Consider the following 15,489-nt stretch of genomic DNA (forward strand, 5'->3'; position numbering starts at 1 on the left):
GCCCCCCCTTCTATATTCTAAAATATTTCACTGGGGTTATTCCTCAAACTTCAGACAAATCTTGCTGCTTCCCTTCCGCCAGCTAATTTCCCAAGCTAGCCCACAGTTAATTAATTTTTTGTTGTCCTACTGTGCTGGACACATTTCATTCCTACCACCAGATGCCAAGTGAAGTTCCCTCTAAGTGGCAGCTGTCATCCAAAATTGGATCTGGAGGAAAGTCCGTGCTGCTCTCTGCTGGGAGGACCCAGAGGTATGTGCAGCATTTGATGGCTGTGTTGGTTTCGCTCTGCAGTGCCGATTTCCCCTGGAAACCTATTGCAAGACTGCCTTTAGAACAAAATTCCTCAATTTTATCAGTGCAGTCTTCATTTTCTGTTTAAAAGCATCCCTGTCTAATAGATTTATTTCACTGTAATACTGACCTTCACCACCCTCACTCATTTCTGCCCAGTCTGGACCAAAAACTATCCATAGCTCAGCATTTCTGCCATGGGGTGTGGGGGGGTGATAGTACCAGTACATCTGCTTTTCTCATTCTAACTGCTGATGACCAGGGAATGAATCAGAATTTGGAGGGGATTGCTTTTAGCATGATGTGAAATTTAAGTGAAATTGTAAATTGAAGTTTAAGTTCAAAAAGAATTTGCTCAGCATAGGCAGCCAGACTATATGAGCACATAAAACTTGTTTTCCTAAGAAACTGGGCTAAAGATCTGTTTAGAAACCCTCAGTACATTTGGATCAAACAGTATTGAGAAATCAGTTCAAGAAATCATATAAACAACCCTACCTTAAAAAATATTACTTCAAATATTAATTTCTAACTGGTGCAGCAATGTACTCCTAAAAAAAATTCTGTTAGCTGGCTGAAAACTTTTCTAAGCCTATCTTTCAGCTTATCTCTCATCTTTATAGAGTCTGGGAAGGCATGTTAGCCTCTAAGCCATGAATATGATTTGTTTACTCAAAGAGCTTCCTGAAATCACAACGCAGCACTTCTGTATGTTATTAAAAGATAAAAAATGTATTACTGTCAGGTGAAGGGTCAACGTCAAATCCTTGTTATATCTGGAAAATTCAGATTTAGAGGTGAAGCAGTCTTGAAGATGCTCAGTTGAAAGCATCATATTCAGCAAAAATATCTCATGATACCACATTGTTTCCTATGTCTGGGTCCATCTAGTGTTGTCAGGAGAGAAATATCACCCTAACATGCAGCTGCCTGTCAATTTACCTCTCCGGATACTTGCAATAAATTACAAGTTGTACAACAAAAAAAAGAAAATTAGAGAAAGACCATCTTTATAGCGTGTGTGCCGGGGCAGGAGGAGAGGAGAGCTAGGCTGGTCTGAAAGGGCTTGCTGGAGTCTTTGTCTCTTTCTGACTGCGAGATGTGGTTCTGCACTGAAAGGAGACTTTTAAAATGGCATTGGTACGTACTGTATCTCAAGGGGAAAGGCAATAAAAGTAATTTCTGTCAAACAACTAAGCAGATGTGACTGGATATTGTAAGAAGCTGTTCAGTCGGAAATCAGGAGTCATTTTTACATAACTGTGTTCCAGAAGAAAGATTCTTTAAGTTTTCACTGCAGGACTCAACCAAGTCTTGCATATTTTCCTTTTCATTCAGTTTTACACAGATACCCTCTTCATAAGGGTTACATACTCTTACTATAACTTATTTTGTAGAAACTATGATTATACCCTGCATAATTATTCTTGCCGTGGGAAATTATTAAAAAATATAGAAAGTCTGCTTGAAGTACTTATAGTGACAGCACTGTGATGAAGGTGAAGTAGCACCTGTAACTTTTTATTCAGAAACTAAACCAAAATGTCTATTGAATTGGGGGTGGAACAGAGCAGTGTGTTAGGACCACAAGGCAATCTGTTCTTCCAGCTAAATTGTAGGAATCCATCATGTTGCAATGAGGTTCTCAGAGGCAATTTAGCTAACTTTGTTTGATATACATCTCAAAACAGTAATGGTAACAATAAACTACAGAGAAAACAATTTACCCTGTTTCTGACAATTATTCTTTCCATATTGCAGTGACCCCATTAACCAGCCATGTGCATTAGCAAAATCCAGCATTTCAGCTAAGAATAAGGGGAAGAATAACAATGTCTAAATGGGTTCATTCTAAATCTAATAGCCATTTGAAAAACCTATAAAGTTTTTATCAAGCGTATAGATTCACCTAAATAGACAATGTTCTTACTTATTTTTCCACTACAGAAAAAGATGAGATCCTTAAATCCAAGGCCTTTTCCACAAAGGGCTTGAATTTCTATTACAAATCTTAGCTACTGGAAACTGCTTTTGTATTGACATTTTTCTGACAGCAGAGGATCAAATATTTAAAATGCCTGATTTATTATTGCTCGCATGCAAACAATTTCTCTCTTCCAGAATGAACAAGTGCAAATAATTACTTATGCATTCCTGACAAGAGAGGCACATGGATTTTCTTCCCTCATGTGTGAGACCATCGACCCATCAGGTATGTCTCCTGCAGCTGTTCTAAAGAAAAAAAAAATTAATGTCTTTCAACGCCTTGATATGATAGTGTGTAATATCAGCAGCTTATAATAAACCCTATTCTCAAATGATTTTGCTGAGACAGGAGTTCTGCTGACTTTCCATATGAGCGATACTCATTGACATATTTCTGCCACAAGCAGCTACTGTGGGTGTTAACAAATCATGTTTTGTCCCCTGGGACAGTCAGAGCCCGGTGGGGTTTGTATCATGTCTCATCCTTGCTTCAGTCTACTCAGGCATTTTCCTTGGGCTGCAGTTCCCATTTGCTAACACGGTGTCCCTAGAACAGACCATGTTCTTGCAGAGCTGCTTGTGTTTTTATTTCAGAGTGTCCCTATGCGACTGCAACCTCATTTCCGTAGTTTTGTGCATTATGGCAGAGCTTCTTGGCTGGTAGAAGACGTATAGGGTGTAGATTCATTAATGCTAGCCAGCAAAGCAGCAACTTGGTAGTTTCAATTCTTTTGGTACATAAAAAAAAAAGTTTTAGATGTTTCTCTTCAAGTTCAGATGTGATAGAGAGTGAATATTGCAAATTCTTCAAATTCTGCGGCAAAAAATCACAAATACAAGAACAGCGTGCCAGTCAGTCCAAGTGTGGTCTACGTAACATTTGGCCACATGTAAATCATTATGGAGTTTGCCTGTTAGCACTCCTGTGTACCCCAGTAAAACAACTAGCCACTGCTAATGAAAACACAAAGCAGCACAAGCTTAGAGTCTGGCTCCATCTTATGCTGTGGCCCCATGTCATATAGCAGTTGGGACCAGATCCTCAAAAATATTTGGCTGCTTGATGCTCTTTGAAATTAGAGGAAATCAGGTCGTGCTTACTTGTAAAGCTTTGCTTCTTGGGGAATTTTCAGAAGCACTTAAGCACCAAATTTTCACAGCTTTCTCTGGGATCTGTGAACCTAGGGGTTTGAGCATTGCTTTTGGGTGCCTATCCACATGCTTAGGTATCTACATATCACTAAGACTCCTGCCTGTGGAGCTATGATCTCATTAAATCACAACAAGTAAACGGTATCACGGCTGATAAGTACTTGAACAATTTCCCTGACGCACCAACAAGCAGCAGCAGCCCTCTTGAGCTAGAGATGTCCTGTTTTATTTGATTGCTTGTGATCATTCATAATCCCATGGCATTTTTCATAAAAGACCTCAGCCCACAATTTAATTGCGAGCTTAAACTGCAGCGCCAGCACAGCTGCTATTTGAAATGGTAGATGCGGTCCTACTGGGAGCCAGGCAGCAATGGAGCCAGCTCTGTGGGATGACATGGGATGGTTTGGTCAGGCTGAGGTGCTCCATTTCCCTCCCTGGAGGAGAAGGGCAGGCAAGGAGGAGGGGAGCGGGGCAGGAGGACTGGACCCCACACAGGTGAGGATGGCAGGGCCACCGCCAGCTCGGCCCTGCTCCTCCTCCTCCAGCCACGGACAGCACAGCCCGTGCCACACATGGCTGGTTTTCCTCCCTGTTGTGGTATAATCACGGCTATTATAAGCAAAGAAAAAAAATAATTTTACAAACCGCAATAAATTAATCAAAGGCCGTTACTGAAAAGGAAAAACAGAATTGGGAACTGTTGTCAGGCAGATTCCAGCAATACCACTGTGTAGCCTCCATTTCTTTTCTTTCTCTGGACTTGAGGCACTACATGTCAAGCAAAACAAATTTTTGTGACCCTGGGATAATGACTGTACAGACATTTGATGTTTTCATTTGTGTTTTCTCTGCGTTTCAGAGCAAGACCTCTGTGGCATGGTGGCATAAATGCTGTACTCCATGCTGGAGCATACATCCCTGGTAGGACCAGCTCTGAAAAATACAGTTTTCCCCAGGGTAAGTAAAGTTCATCAACCTGTGGTGGTGCGGGGGCTCTTATACAGCTGCTTTGCAGTTAGTATTTATGAGTGACAACCCGAGAGTTGAATGTGTTGGCTGTATGAGGAGAGGTTTTTTCCTTAGAGTTGTCTTCAAAGTAGTGTTACAATCGTACTGTCTCCTAACGGTTTCCATCTGACAAGCTACTTCAGATTTCTGCGAAACAGAGATGGGCAGTCTGGATCCAATTCACTTCACTCATGACCCTTCTTGTCACACTCATCAGCAAAGTCTCTTGTGTCAGGCTGAAGGGTTCGCAGTCCTTGTTATCAATTGGTGTTGCCATGACCTGGTTGCCATGCCCGAGCTTGTGTACTATTTATTTTACTTATAATTACTTATTCAGCTATTGGGAGTGTACACATGTAGTTTGGATCTTCACAAGTAGGACTAATGGTAACTAATGTTTGACAAATTTTGTACCAAATTAAAAGCCAAAGAAGGAAAAACCCATGTTGATAGAGAAGCTGTGCCTGCTGTCCATTTTCCATCAAACTCCCCCCAGAATCTATTAATCCAGGGTAAGAGCTTGGAGGTTTCCTAGTTGCCGTTTCTTTTTTCTCTGCGTTTAAAAATTTCTAGGAAATTTAGTAAATGCTGGCACAAAGGCAGGTAGAATGTTAATCCACTTCAGGCCACAGAGATCTATGGGCAGATGGATCAGCACGGCTTATGCTGAAGGAAATCCTTTGAGGGAAAACAAACTGGCTTAAAACAAAGAGTGATTTTTTTTTTTTTTTTCCTTTCAAATCTAGAACAGAAATACAGCCAGCTATGATGGAAAGTTGAACTTCAGATGATAAATTATGCTAATCCTTTATACTTTATGCATATAAGATTTATATGTTTTCATGCTAACCTGAAACAGCAAACAGGTCAGAAGAGATTGCGTTCCTATTTTGAACAGTGAAAATTTTAAGGCGCTTAAGACAAAAGTGCTTTGCTTTGTATGTATGTTGCAGGAGTAGTTCTGGTTACAAGGCAGACCTTTTCTCCTTGCCCCTGTTCCTACACACCAGGTTTCCTGCCAGTGCCCATCCCCACTGCCGCTGCCCCAGTGCCCTGGTGTTGTGGTTTAACCCCAGCCAGCAACTCAGCACCACGCAGCCGCTCACTCACTTCCCCCCCACCCAGTGGGATGGGGGAGAAAATTGGGAAAAGAAGTAAAACTCGTGGGTTGAGATGAGAACGGTTTAATAGAACAGAAAAGAAGAAACTAATAATGATAATGATAACACTAATAAAAGGACAATAGTAATAATAAAAGGATTAGAATATACAAGTGATGCACAGTGCAATTGCTCACCACCTGCCAATCGACGCCCAGTTAGTCCCTGAGTGGTGAACCCCCCACCCCCACTCCCCCAGTTTATACACTAGATGTGACGTTACGTGGTATGGAATACCCCGTTGGTCACTTTGGGTCAGCTGCCCTGGCTGTGTCCCCTCCCAATTTCTTGTGCCCCTCCAGCCTGCTCGCTGGCTGGGCATCAGAAGCTGAAAAATCCTTGACTTTAAAGTAAACATTACTTAGCAACAACTGAAAATACCAGTGTTATCAACATTCTTCTCATACCTAACTCAAAACCAAAGCACTGTACCAGCTACTAGGAAGACAATTAACTATCCCAGCTGAAACCAGGACACCTGGACTGGCCATCTGGGTACTGCTGGGGACTGCAGGCCCGTGCCAGAGCAGGGGTTTGTCCCCACCATACCCATCCTGCTGTTCCTTCTGCCCTGCAGCTCATCTCACCAGCTAGCCCTGCAGCACCTCACACCTTTCAGCCATGCCCTCCTCTCCTGCCTTCATGCCAGGAGGACCCTAGGAGCTTCCTACTAGCCCTGCTTTGCTGATTATCCCCAAATCTTCATCGTTTGTATCCTAGCTAGTCTGCTCCCTCTCTAGCCTCCTACCCTGTCACCTTTTTATAGCTTCTGCCAACCTGACTTTCTTCAGATCCTGCTGTATTCAGGTTTTGTCTCCAGTTTCATGGTCTGGTGTTGGCTTCCCAGCCCCAGCTAACCATCCTTCAACCCCAAAAGGGTTGAACCAATAATTTTCTATCTGAAAATAAACAAACTTTGATAAGCATTTGCCGAATTGAATAGACAAGGTTTAGCAAATTATTTTACTTTCACTGATTCCCTCAGCATTCCCCACCTTTGAACACCAAGAATAATGACTAAGGCTCTCTCTGAAGACCAGGAGCCCTCCTTTCACCGGAGAGCCTACTGCCGGGTGTAAAATGCTCTGTCCCCTCCTCTACCCCGCAGCTTTGCACAGCCCTAGCAATGGGTCTAAGCTGGCTTCTGTAGGAAAATCCGCTTTTTGTCCACTTTAATAATGGCCCATATAGCCATGTCCTTTCAGTCACCAAGCCATAAAATTGCTTTTTGTTATTTGTTACAAAAGCACCTTGAGTGCAGCCTCAGCAGAGCTTTCTGCGCTAGGTTGTTGGGTTTTTTTTCCTTTTTTCCTTTGTCTTGCAATTTACTGATTGAGGTCCTTATAAAGATGATTAATGTCCCAGCACTACTGAGTGTGGAAAAGTTGCATTCACCTCTTTCTCCAGACAGGAGGTCAAAGAAGTGGCTTGTGTATTTAGCCCTGAATATGGCAGATGTTGTGTTCATCTCAGGACCATTTTGTAGTGAGCTACAAACATCAGACTCTTGAACCAACTGACAAGGAAGTGAAAGGAAACATGGGAGCTCCCCGGGTGCCACTGCCTCAGAGGTGAGAGCTCGTTGTTCTGATCCAATTACAAATCCCAATTCCATAATCCTTTGGACTATGCAAATACAAATTGCAATTTGTTCACAAATCAAACCTTTCCTCTGATTTGTTGTTAGATACAGAATTGCTAAAGACAGCAGGGCAGGAGTGATATCCTTTTGATAACCGGTGCTGCCTAGCACGTGTCTTTTGGTCAGCAATACTTTTCTTGACGCAAACAATTTACATTTCGTATTTCAAGCTTTCAGTTTAAAACAGCGTTTATCATACAGCAGTCTGAATTCAACAGGAAAATTGCTGCTGCCTTTCCAGCTGTCAGTTGGCTCAAAAGAGCATCATTCTCCTTTTTACCAAACTCTCCTGTGAGACTCTTTTAAAGCCTGAAGAGTATCTTAAGAATTTTGCTGGACAAGTAATGCAGTAATGCCATTTCTTTCTGTATCGCATATTTACCAAATAGCATAGAGTCATATCAAAATTAGGATTAAGTATTTTAGAGTTTCTATCACAAATGAATAGCCTTTTTAGAAAGGAAAAAAATACAAAACATTTACTTTCTGCTATTGAATTTCACCCTCCTGAGAGCAGGATATCCACACAAATGAAATTTTTGCATTGCCTGCTTCAGTCTTTTGACAGTTCAAGCACCTCCAGTGTCTTCCACCAAGGACAAAACATGCCTGGAGGCCAGGCTTGGAGGTTAGGATTTTTTAAACCCCCCCAGGGAGGTTTGCAATGTGAATTGAAAGCCGAATTTTTTAGGTGTTTAGAACACCAAAATGCATGACTGCAAGTGTACTTATTGGTTTGTACTGCATGGTTAGCATCCATTACTGTCTTCTAGATTTGTTTTCATATGACACACAAAACTTCTCAGCTATCTGTAAGCCTATGGACTTGACCTTCCCTGAAGGTTTCAGACTTTTCCTTGGTCTATGTCATGAGTAAAATATTCTCCTGAAGGGAAAATGGGCTCTGGCCATCCTGTGAGTATTGTCTTTTCTTCTAGACAACAGGGTTGGGGTCAGTAAACCACCTGAGTATTACCTGCTCTTTCAAAAGACCAACAAAGCTTAGTGTAGGGAATTTTAGAGTCCTTGGATCGAAGGAAAGACCTGAGCTAGAAGAAAGTCAGTGCTGGGCTGTTAGAGTGAATAGGAAAACTGCTGGTGGTGACAATGACACAAAGTCAGGCCCTACCTGCCTTTAAGGTAGATTATTTGATGTGTAAAGTCTTCAAGGAGCCACTGGGCTGAGAAAGCCAAGGGGGGAGGAAAGGGAAAAAAAAAAAAAAAAGGCACTGGAAACTGTAGTCCATGTTGAGTACAATGACTATTTGTTTTGATATTTTGCCTTCATTTTGTCTAACCACTAAACTGGCCTGAAGCCATGTCTCACGTGGCCTTCAATTTTTTAGGATTAGGAGGTGGTGTGTTCTTGTGAATGCCCTTCTTGGTGCAAAAGTTTCTCTCCCAAACCTCAGCGCTTTCTCTCTCATAAACATTTAAAGGGTGTTTTGTGTGCTTTTTGAAGTTTGGTGAGCTTGTGCCATTCCCACTCTTCAAAGCAATATGAATCGATGGACAGTGAAAAGGCCATACTTTGGAGCTGTGATTTAATTTCAGAGATCTGGTATTACTGCAGCAAGTTAAGCACAAACAGCAATGCTGCTGTCCCCCTCCCCTCCCCTCCCTCCTCGTAAAGCAACAGCTGTGACTTCAGAAACAACACCCAACACCAGATATTAAGTCAAGTTTGAGGAGTTTCATTTCAACTAATTACATGAGCAGTGTTCCAGAGTACTGTCTACATTTCTGAGCTTCATCCATTTAATTTCTTCATTCTCAGCACTAATCCATGTGAATAGCAGATGACATGCAGACCTAGCAGTAGTCTTGTTACTCCAGTTGTTTCTAGTTAATCAATCATGAAAAACAGCCTTGGAGTAAAGTTTTCCGCATTTCTTAACCTCTCAGCTTGAACTAGCTCTTCATCATTTCCCTTCTAGCACCAACAAAGATTCCACAGAAAAAAGAGAAAAACAAAGGACTGCATTAACCTACCTTAGAAAACAAAGAATAGTTGATGGAGAAGGGCATGCCACCAGTGGCATGACTTTCCTCTGCTCCAAAAGAAATACTTGTATTGTTGGTCTCCAGAAACTTCATTGGTGTTGGCACTGGAGGAAAAGAAAACCTCTGAGTTCTATGAAAATACACCTGGAAATTCAGTAATTATTTCTTACTCTATTTTCTTCTGTGCAAATAATTATGGCTGCCAGCGTACATTGCAATAGAAATGGTCTGACAGGTCGCAGGTGGTGGTGGGGAAGTTCACAAGAGTCGAGGACTTTGTTAAGTTGTAGTCACTGTTATGAAAGCCCCTTTTCCATGGCTTTGGGCACTCTGGCCCTTCTTCCTCTTGCTACCTTTCAAAATATGGACTTGCATTTAAACCTGTGTTGGGGTTTTTTTTCTTTGTTTTTAGTTTGTTTTTTTTAATGAGCTGCACAGATTGAAGAGGATGTCACTGCTGATGATATTCTTATTCTCTGGGCTGGGATCTTTGAAAGAGCTTGGGTACCCAGCCTCTTAAAGCTGAACTCAGTGTTTCCATCCACTGCTAGGACTCACCTAAATAGAGCATCCAGCTGCAACTTCCACTCTCCTCTTGGCAGCAGTCCTGTCATCAAGTCACAGTACTTAAAAGACTTTAAAGAAATCAGCAGATTTTGCTTGTATATATAACAAATGGCCCCTAAAAAAAGAAAATAGGATACAACTCTGCTTTGTCACTATCCAGAGAATGTAGGAGCTCTTAAACCTGAAAACAAACCTTCTTCCTTGTGACCATGTAAGCTTCCCAGCCACTAAGAATAAATGCCTTATAAAGACTGCAATAAATCCGAGTTAAAATTTAGTATACTTATAACTAGTGATGGATTCCGCAAAATAATTAACATTACATAAATTTGTACTTTTGAAGAAGTCATTGTTTGTTATTGCGTTAGTTATGTATCAGTAGCACCAAGGTGCTCCGTGACCTTTACAAAACTCCAGAGGGAAGGTATCTTTCTTGTAGCTCAGTGTTTCATTCATTTTAGCCACTCACATGTGAGCCTTCAATGATTTGCTGTTCTTCATTGTACTGAATATGAGCTTCTAAGCCTGTTTTCCGAATCTCCTGTGATTTAGCTCTGACCAAGCTAGCTCTGGCTTAGAATGTTGGGAGGAGTGGGGGGGTGGGGGTGGCTGGCTGCTATCACAGCTTTTTTTAATGCAAATATGCAAATGACCTTCAGTTTGTCCTCCTTCAAGTGCCTTTAAGCATAGCATGAATTTTCCCCAATATTTAGATTGCTAATACCACCCCTTTCTCCAAATCTCTAATTAGCATTTGCTTCTGTGTTGGTGCCTGCTGGAATTAATTGATATTTGTTAGATGCTGAAGGGCAGGAACATATGGTGCCACCTTGCGTGCTGTGCCGATCCGTATAAAACCCTGCCTCTGTAACTGCTGAGTCAGTTCTTCCCTTTCCTCCTCAATGGCAGTAGCTCCAAGACTGACAAGTAGCCAAGGTGAAAACACTTAACCCAGTGTCAGAGCACTGTGGCTACAGCTGCATTAGAGGATAGGATTGCCCAATAGAAAGATATTTGTAGAGAGAAACACTCAGTGTTAAAGATCCAACTTTCGGATTATACCCAAGTCAGGAAGGTCGCTTTGGACTAGGTCGATTCTGGTCCCCTAGGCTGAACCCCAATACGCAGATGAAGCAGATTGCATGTGTATTTTTGTTTACTTCTGATCAGAAGGAAACCAGCTCCTGTGCTCCAACGCTGCTCTGTGATGCTCACCAAGCTGACCTCTACCAAGTTTATCAAAGTGGTTAGCAGGAAAAGTTGGGAGATAATAAATGTAAGCACACTCTATACATGCCAAGCTTCTCCTCTGTAGCAGCAATGCCCCGTGTGTGATCTAAAATCCAGTTCATTTTCCTGCAGATGTCCGAAGTGTGAATTGTTAATTCATGCCCTGGCTTTCAAGTGGGTTTAAACTAGCTGTTTCCTTCTGCAAAAAACACATGGGTGTGATGAGAGGGCTGCTAATGCCAAGCTCCACGCCTGTAGATGCAATGCAGATGTAAACAAAACTGTTTGGCTTTCTAAGACTGACATTAATCTTCCAAAAATATCCCAGAAACCTTTGTGGCCTCTCTCACTCATGAGCCACATACAAGTCTCCATATGACACACATGGACATCGTGCTGTAAAAAGTTGCCTGTGGTGGGCTGTGAAGCAGCCAGTCATGTCTGTACCAATGGCCAAAGGACACAGGGGTTCGGTGACTTCAACGCTCTAGTTTGCAGTTGTTGTGACTTGGACTTTGCTTCAAGCAGCAATAGAAGAAGGCAGCTCAGCAACTGCTTGATGCTGGCTTTCACTCTAACAGTGCAGGGTGGCAATCCAAACACGAAAAGGCAGCCTACCTGAAGCCCATGAAGAAAAACACAGCCGTAGCACAGCAGAACATATCGTCCTTGTTTTGGCATGGAGACCTTTGGTACAGAGCCCGTGTCAGAGGGTCTGCTCATACATGACTCTCTGGGGTTGGGGTCTGGGCTCCATGTAAGCTTGTGTGAGGCTCTGATTCCAAACTCCTCTGTGAGTTTCTCAGCGCCTGGAGCAGCTCCTGGGGACCATGAGCAAGCCCTGCCCAGCAATCTTGGCCATAAGTTGCTTGAGCTTCTCCCAAAGACCATGCCTTCCTGCTGCACAGGATTCCAGCCCTGGGGAACCTTTTGTCCTGGTTTCTGTGTTTTGAGGAGAAAGAAGAGGGTACAGCGGCTGTGAGTAGAAAGCAAACATTGTCTGATGCTGTATGTGGGCAGTGAGGTGTGAGGAGACAGGCCACAGGGCTTGGAGGCAGGGAGAGCCTTCCAGAACCACTGGACCATTTTTATTCCTGCACCACGACAGCTACGCATAAGGTCTGAGCGGCTCAAGCTACCAGCCCGCGTGTCTGACAGGGACCAGGCACCACTTCTGCATTGCATCGACCTGTAGCAGCACAGGGCACGCGTCCCTCCTCGGGAAACTTTGCCCTCGTAGGCATCCTTGCCCTACCACACGCCACTGGATAGGGATGCTGCACATCATGACACAAATGTTGTTTCTTAGAAAGCAAGGGCTGGATTCTATGTTCACTGACACGTTGCTGCTGTGGGATTAAGGCAACTGTGTCTGTACTGCAGTTACTCTGGGTGCTTTTTTTTTAAAATCACCCTTATTCAGGGACTAGTGGTGGTAGTGTAAACATACAATGTATTATCAGCCTCCTGACTTCATTGTTCACCTTCTTTCTTTCAGAATAAATAAATTGCAAATACATAATAAATAAATTGAAAAGCCCTAAAAGAAAAGAGAAAAAAACCAAGAGCCCCGCCAAACCAAAACCTAAACCGAAAACTAACTCCCTATTGCAAAAAAAGGTGGTGCCTAGGAACCAGAGGTGCTGAAAAGTTAAACAGGCCATGGCTTTTAGCACTGATTTGGTACACCTTTCTCCCAGGTTTTCAGCAGATGTTAGTACCAAGGAATTCAGAGCTGGGGAAGCAATCTAGACTTTGTTATTCCTAGACCATTCAGCGTAATCCCTTCTTAGAGAAGACACATGCATTGAATAAAAGTTTATTGTTTTAAAGCTATGCTGCAGACCCATCTATTGAGATTTTTATTTTGTTTTTTAAGTTTACAGACTTAGCTACATACTGGTAGAAAGGTGCATACACATTTTTCTCAGCCAAGGAAAACCATGAATTGGCTACATTTACTGACAGAAGAAGGTGCTGCTAAGGCAAACATTCTATTTCCTGCTGAGAAGCTGTGAATCATAGCACACAAAGCAATACGTACAGAGGTTTTATTCTATTGTAAAAATATGGGGGCGAATTTGTTGCCTGGAAGAAATGAAATGTGGTGAGATAGTGTGAAATACCTTGATCTGTTGCTTGCTGACATAATGTGCTTTGGATAGCTTTCCATTATATTACCCTAAACAGCTGGACATTTGAGTTCAAGAGATTTTATCTATTTTTCATAATTAATATAGTTTTTTTCTGAGGGAACGGTATTTCTAGCACAGCAAAGGGTTATTTTATTTTCCTTATTTTACTCTCATTTTTCTTCACATCTCTCTCACTGACTTTTTATTTCAGCACCTTTTGCTTTTCATGGGTCTTTAGTTCCATTAAACATCCAGCGCTAATTAGACTCTGTTGTCTAAACTGTACCAAACACTTCACTCAAAATCAAAGAGCATTTAATTAGTTAGTCTACAGGTTACACCCTATCTTGCAATGTTAACACAAATGAACAGTTGAAATGCTTGTTACAGCCTAGCAAAAAATGTAAAAAAAGCTTCTTTAATAGCAATCAAGATTTCCCTTTCACTATTGATGAAGGCAGGCATGACAAGTCCTTGCTACTCAGATGGCTGCTGGGCTGTTCGTGATGGAGGGAAGGCACGGAAGCAGTAATGCTTATTTCCATCCTTTCCCAGGAACAGTTACACAGGCAAAGCCCTGTGCCTGTGCTGAGAGCTGCAAAAGGAGTGAAGCCACTGGGTAGCCTTGGCTTAGGGCAGCCTGCCACTGCCATGGACAGGATCAAACTTCCAGAGAGTTCTGCTCCTGCAGCTTTTTTGGATCTCTGGGTGTTTGTTCTGGCATTTGAATGGGAAACAAGGAAGTCCAGAAACAATTGCTAATCTAGTAATATCTAACTGTTCTAGTGAATACAGCAATAGGATGCTAAAGTTCAGTTTATCTATGTTTATTAAGTGTTTTGATATTGCTGGATGTGCTACCACCATGCTACCAAACTCTTCTCATCACCTGATATTTTACTCAAGTTTGGGGAAGGAGGGGGTGCATGCCAGGTTTGGGGTACATTGACTACGGTGGCAGCTCACTGTTAATGTACCTGTCCATATCTTCTAACCATTCACAGGCAGGAGGTATTAAGCCTAAAAAGACACATCAGAACCAACTAAACTAATTAAGTGTCTTAGGTCTTGCCCCTCTTCTCCAACTTGGACAAGGTGATAATGACTGATACAATTAGCCACATGCAGGTGAGGTAGGAGGAATTCAGCTTCCATGTGCTGTCCGACAAACAGTATTTCTTTCAAGAGCACAGGCATAAGGTTGAACTGGATGCCCACTGGATGCTAGACAAAGCATCCAGAGCAAAGTTTACTACAACTCCAAATCCCCAAAGCAAGTGATTATGTGAAAATCTCACCTTGCTTTTTTTTTTTTTAAACAAAAAAAAGTTCCCACACACTCTCCACACACTCTCCGCTGCCCCCCTGCCAAAAAAAACCATCTGTCATGAAAATAAAATTAATGTCATCAAACATCAGACCTAGTTCATGATTTCTGAATATTCTGGATTGAAAACACATTGGTTGCTACAGAAGCAAAGAATATTAGGCAGTTCACTTAAGAAGTTCAATCTCCCAAGTAATTACTCTTCAACTTGTCAAAACCATGAGTAATAATTATTTGTGGTCTCTAGCAAAGCTGTATGTAGCGGTGTGAATGTTATGTTGAAAAAATGGAAATGGCTAAACAGAGCCAAAAACTTGATCTGAAAGTGCTTTAAATCTGTATGATCTCTAGAATACTTGGAGAAAAAGATCTGCTCAAGTGAGTGAACAAATTCTTCTCAAAGTAGTTCAGACCAGTGACCAGCAGTAATGTTTTCCAGGCATGCTTTACTCCTCCTTCCTTCTCTCCTCAGTAACAACCCTCTAGCAGCATTTTAAAAGAAAATTCTTTCACGTTTAGATTCTGCCTCTATTTTGCAAGACATTTAAGTGTCTGTTAAAGTAAAACTCCCAAAAGGAGCCTCTTCTCACAGATGGATCTACATGAATGATCTTTTCAAAGAAAACTTGTGCTGAAATATGCAGAACTGCTCAAGATGTGCTTGAGATAATTTGTTGACGATATTGGGTTAGGCAGCTCAGTCTGCAAGAGCAAGTTCTGCAAATTAACAAGGAAAATAAAATTAACTAAACTGCTAGATTCCCCCTTTAAAAAATGGAAAAATATTTTTGATAGAGAAAAGAAAATTATTTGAAGCAAAACAGAATCCAATTTATAAAGCTTAACTCTTTTCAGTGATCTTCAGAATGCTACATTTGTCAGTCACTTGCTTTGGTTCACTAGCATAGCTGACTATGGCAGATGTATTTGTGGTGTTCCCATTGTAAATCATAAAACAATATTGCCATTACCAGTTTCTA

The sequence above is a fragment of the Haliaeetus albicilla genome, chromosome 7 (assembly GCF_947461875.1).
Source record: "Haliaeetus albicilla chromosome 7, bHalAlb1.1, whole genome shotgun sequence".
NCBI classification, from domain to species: Eukaryota; Metazoa; Chordata; class Aves; order Accipitriformes; family Accipitridae; genus Haliaeetus; species Haliaeetus albicilla.